Source organism: Macadamia integrifolia, chromosome 5 (assembly GCF_013358625.1).
Source record: "Macadamia integrifolia cultivar HAES 741 chromosome 5, SCU_Mint_v3, whole genome shotgun sequence".
Classification (NCBI taxonomy): domain Eukaryota; kingdom Viridiplantae; phylum Streptophyta; class Magnoliopsida; order Proteales; family Proteaceae; genus Macadamia; species Macadamia integrifolia.
Window position 1 is genome coordinate 20,776,925 of NC_056561.1, and position 6,231 is coordinate 20,783,155.

Here is a 6,231-nt window from a genome sequence, read left to right on the forward strand (position 1 = left end):
TGGATTGATCGGAATCAACCCAAACAAAACCAAATCAAATAAAACCCTTATCGGGCATTTTTGGATAGAGGTTTTGGAGATTAGAAAAGTTGAACTGACTGGACCAACCAAATAGCTACACCGGAACAAAAAATTGAACCCAAACCTAACCGATAGGAAACCTGTTTTTTTAACTATATGTATGCTACACAGAAACTGAATCAACTAAAATCAGTATCAAACCGATATAACCCGATACGAAGAAACCAACTAAACCCAAACCAAAATCAAAACTTACCGCAAACTGAACTTCAGCAAAATGGTTTTGTTTTTGGTTTGGCCTAGTACTAGACCAAATCAGTTTAGCCCAACCGAACCATACAGATTCGATATATTGACTCCTTTACTAGGACCCATCCACATAGATGTGGACACCAGGCCTAACTCCAATGAGGAAGAGTTATGTAAGAATCCCAATTATTGAATATCGAAGGATTGTATAGTCAAACCAAGAGGGGTTGAATTGGGTAACGTGAACTGATTGGCCCAACCAAATTGGCCACACCAAAACCAAAAATTGAACCTGAGACGTAACCGGTAGGAAACTTGTAAGAAATCGAAAAAAAAGAAAAAAAAATTAAACTGTTTTTTAAATTTTTGTATGTTACACATAAACTGAATCAACTAGGACTGGTATTAGACCGATATAACTCGATAAGAAGAAATCAACAAAAACCAAAACAAAGTCAAAACTTATCGAAAATGAAATTCAACGATACAGTTTGGTTTTTGTTTTGGTCTATAGTACTAGACCATAATCGGTTTAGCACAACCGAAACCCTACAGAACTGATATATTGACTCCTTTACTAGGCCCCATCAACATAGATGTGGACACCAAACCTAACTATCCAATGAGGAAGAGTGATGCAAGAATCCCAATTATTGAAAATTGAAGGATAGTATAGTAAAACCTAGAGGGGTTGAATTGGGTAACATGGAATATGGGCTGGAATCCCAAAAACAAAAAAATTTCAAGTTATCTAAAGACTAACAAATGTTAATAAGCAAAACCACAACTTAATTAGATGTAGAAGATAAGAATATATATATATATATAGAGAGAGAGAGAGAGAGAGAGAGAGAGAGAGAATGCACATATTAATCTTATAGTGGTTTGGCACGGTCTCAATGTTGTCCTACTTCTATTCTTTAAGCTTCCAATTTGGAATCCACTAACACACTCTCTTTGGAGGGTAGGAGAAACGTCTCCATAATAATGGTCTTCCAGGATCTGTCAACCCTCACAATGATTACCCAGTGTTCAGGTCCACACACAAGTTGAGAACTCGATTTCCCTTTGAAGGTTAGATAACAAAAGTACAAGTTACCTCTTTGAAGGTTGATATATAATATGAAGTTCAATCAATCAATTATTAATGCTCAAATGTTCCTTTTTCAAATGCTCATATGATATTCAAGTTTTAGCCTAATAGACAATATTCAAGTTTCAGACCAGCAAGAGTTTCCCCACAATGTTTTTCTCAAGCTCTTGCTTGAAATCTTCCCCTTTTATAGAGAAGCTTTCTAACACTCAAATTTCTAGTCATTTAAGTCTCTAACGACTCTAATTTCAAATCACCAGTCGACTGCTAAATAAATTCAGTTGACCATTACTGTATAGTTTAAATATGAACACCTCTCGGAGTTATGATTGATCGTCTGGTCGGCCGCTACATCAACCACCTACATATATAACGGTTGTTCTCAGTAACTAATGATGTGTATATACCGATCGACTGATGTATGCCCACAGGTTGACTACTCAACATCAGGTTGGTAAACCACTTAATCAATTGTCATAATTGTAATACCTTGCTTCTTAAACCCGATCTGATTTCGGGGTTGAACCGGTTTAACCATGCAGGGACCGAACAAGAGGGAGTTAGAGCGGGTTCCTTATGGGCTATGATGGCAAGGGTGACCTTAAACACCGGCTGGCCCGACAAGTCCGAGCCCGTGCCAGAAGAGACGAGAGTGCCCAAGCCGTATACATGCACCTACCATAAGGCCATGTATGGATAAAGCAGGTATTATAGTCATATTTTAAGGTATATACGTATACAACATCGTACGCTAGGGTGGGGTTCACGCCAGGCCCGAACTCTGTCAAAATCCCAAGTTTTGGCCCTCAGGTGGGCGGACAGGTGGGTGCACCCACCCACCTGAGTGACCCATCCATGTGCACTATTCAGTTATTTAGGAAGTATATATAGCATTTAGGATTTTCTTTTCTTTTCTTTTCATTTATGACACCCGTACGTTGGTGAGGATAGTAAAGAGGAGAGAGAAAATAAAGGGAAGAAGAAGGGAAGAGAAGGAAGAAGAAGAAGAGGAGGATTACAGCGGCGCCAAAGCTTGATCTTCCCATTCTGGCGCCGGAAGAGTGATCTTCAACTCTAGATCTACATTTGGAGGTAAGCAAAGTCGGGTTCCTTAAACATTCACCATACCCAAGCTTAAACCCTTGATTCGAGTAGGGTTTCTTGAGATCTTGTAAATCCCCTTTGAAATAATGAATCTAAGGTTTAATAGATGATTTATGTGTTGATCTTGAAGGATTTGAAGAGGTATTGACAAGGTGGAAGAAGCATTGTGGGTTTGAAGTGATTTGGAGGGTTTGAAGTTATTCTTGAGCAAAGAAGGTAAGATGGTTTCCCATCCCTTGAATCTAACCTAGATCTAGGTTAGAGCCATCCTATAAGACTTGAAAGTGTGAAGAATGGGTTGGGAAAAGCCCCCATTTGAATCCCCAAAGAATGGAGGAAGTTGGGAAGAAACAGCAGCTTTCCCGCCAAGACCGGTGGGTGGAACCGGTGGGCCATCCAGCCCGCCTGTGAGCACCCACCTGAGAGGGCAGAGCCTTCGGGCACAATCGGCGGGCCCAACCGGCGGGCCACCCTGCCCGCCGGTCTTAGCAGGGCCCCCTGGCCCAACCGGTGGGCCCCTACCCGTCGGTCCAAACCGGTGGGTAGGACCGGTGGGCCAGACAGCCCACCTGTCTGACCCACCTATGTGGCCCCGAAGGTGATTCTTACGTCCGATTGGACCCAAATCGGACGTGCGACCTTTTAACGTTCTAAACATGATTTTGTCATCGGATCTCGTTAATTTTGATTCCAAAATGGTGAAGTACTAACCCCGCTCAATTATGTTAGGTTCACCAAATCCTACCCGATTCGCACCGGATCTCACCCATACCGAACTGGAATCCTTGTACACTACAGGTAAGTGGGGAGAGGACGTTTGGCCTTGTTTCAAGGCATTGTTTGGTATTCATTTAATTATATCTAGTCTAGTCATGCCATCATGAATATGCTATATAGATTAGTCATTCCTCACATTGTTATGCATGTGTGCTATGCTTACTTTCTAAATGCCATTTGAATGAGATGTTTATATGTTGAATGTGGACATCATTGTGCATGATGCATTGATAGACTATATGCCGTAGTCGGCTTGGAAACGAGTGCATTGGTGGCCCGTGATATGAGACGCGGTGGCACTATGCAATCGTACTATTGTCATATAGGAGCATGCGGTATTAGGATTTTCACCATCCCGTGCTACGACCCTTCCCAACAGGGGTTGAGGTGTTGGGTTATCATTTGGGGGGAAGCAGTGGTCGCGGTTGTCGGGTCACTGTGGCGGTTAGACATAACGCCCGGCGGGTCATTAGGACAGTCGGTAACCCCGGTGGTACATTCAAGAGGGCCAATCGTACTGCTTTTAAATTGCTGGAGTCAGCACCTTTAAATTCAGTCATTTACATTTCTGTTGAGAGCCGGTGGACGGCATTGTCTTTACTTTCTGAGTACTCACGGTGGGCCTTCTCCGACAGTCCTATGGGCGTATCGCGGGATGGAGTTCGCGGCTCGTACCCGGAGTATACGCGCACTATGGTTGTAGTAGCACTAAAACCGAAGACTTAGTAATGTTGCTTAGGTGGATGTGATTTAAAATGTATTGCATGGCATGTAGTGCATATGATTGTGATTTGATGTGTGGACTGCTGTGTGGTCCATCTTACCACTTACTGAGCTAGTGAGCTCATCCCACGGGTACTCTTTTTTTAGATGATTTTGCAGGTCATACATCTGAGGAGCACGGGGTGGGTCCCACAGTCGAGTTTCCTGAAGAGGACTGGTGGACCCCTGAGGAGTTAGAGCACAGCACTGATTGCTCATGTGAGAGTTGTGCTGCGGGACCGCAGTTCTGAGGTCGTGCTGAGCTCCACTTCTGAGGCCGAGCTGAGCTCTACCATATGATGCCGAGCTGAGCTCTAGCCTTTGATACCGAGCCGAGCTGTGTACTTTGATTATTTTGATGATTTCCTTTACATACTTGATATATAAATTGTACTTTTATTGTGTAAATATCATGCATTCGGGCCCACATGTATGTAATTATTGTATCACAATTCGGGTATAAAGTATTATGGGATTATTCACAGGTAAAACTTAGTCTTCCGCTGATCTGATGAACTTATATTAGTTGTGTGTATGCTGTGGTGGAATACAGTATCTGATGATCCTGGCAGGTTTGGGTTAACCGGTGTTAACCCGGTCACTGGCCTGGTTCTGTGAGAACGGGGTGTGACATGTGTGCTTGGTGCTAGTCCCCTGGACATGTCATAGAAAAATGCCCCAACACCTCTAGGGGCACTTTTAATGATAGTGTTAATGCCTTATACTAGAATAATCCATATAGTAACACCTACAATCCAGGATGGAGAAATCACCCAAATTTCTCCTAGTCAATATGTCAAAATTAACTACTATCCAAGTGAAAACTGTTTTTCTCAATATAAAGTCATTAGCTGTCTACTATTCAGAAAATTATATTTTCTCTTGGGAAGCACATAGATATAGGGAATATTATAATTTTTCTTACAATATTAATGCAGCTTCATTTGGTACAGTTTGATGCACCCTCTGCATATGTTTGTGTTGAAAGCAGAATATTCAATGCTACTGAATGGTTTTGTCTGTCAGGCAAGACATTACATCTAACTTCACCATGGATGGCTTGTCTCTAGCTTTATACTATACACCATAAAAGTATTCATGGGGAAATTCTTCTACAAGGAAACCCAGTGCACCCATTTCAGGGGTGCCTTTGGGCTTTGGCACATTTCAGGAAGCTAATGTTATATTTGAGCAGAGAAATAATATTGCAATAAATATTGCGAGTATAATCCCCTCTGAACTAAGGATGTTCTCAGTAAAATATGGATGCTTAGAATTGGGAAAAGCAAAGAACTTCATAGAATATTAAAATATGATGGAACTGGTTACATTTGGGAATTAGTAAACGCTGTATGTACAGTGACTTTGAGAAGGTGAATTTAGATTGGACTGCCAAGTTGAATACATAATGTTCCACTGCATGGTCTGTGTGGATAATGTATGTGGAGAAAGTAAAATTCGATATAAATTCAAAATTGGGCTTCTTCCTTCTTAAGAGTTGTTAGGATAGACTTGACCCATCTGTTAAACAATGTTGCGAAGTGGTCCAGCCTAGCATGTTTGGGAGGATACCCGTAATCTGCCTCTTCTTTTTTTTTTTCCATTCCATGCCAAAGTTGTTTCTCCAAGCCCGTCCCCTCCCCTTATTAAAATTTTATCAGTTTTAATTTTATGTTTCGTACAGATTGGTACAAGTAAATAAAGAAAAACTCACTTTACACGTAAATGAATTGTCATTACAGGGCATGAATTGTCCGGCAAACACTCACAAGCCAAGCTTTCATGTTAATACTAGTATTATCTCCAAGCATAGCAATGCCAAGGGAACAGGTTCAGGACAAAGGGGGGGTGGGATGCCAGCATTCAACATGGAAGAGAGCATGACAGAAGAGGAGTTTTTTGATTGGTTGCAGAATGCAATGCAGTCAGGCATGTTCGAAGCTGCAGGTGGTAGCCCTTCTACAGGGAGCCCTGCATCCCAAACTGGAAATTTCTCTAGGAGTGGTGGCAGTGGCAGTGGCAGTGGCAGTGGGAACAGCAAGAAAAAGAAGAAGGGCAGGAAGCAGTGGTGAGCATTTCTTGGCAATGTTTTCTCACAAGCAATCTGCTCATAATTTGAGTCCCCTTCCATCAGACACCAGTTAAAGAAGGTGATATATGTATATGTGTTACACCCACCATATTTGCACCCTTGAGGTTGGGGGTGGGGTTGGGGTTTTTTTTTT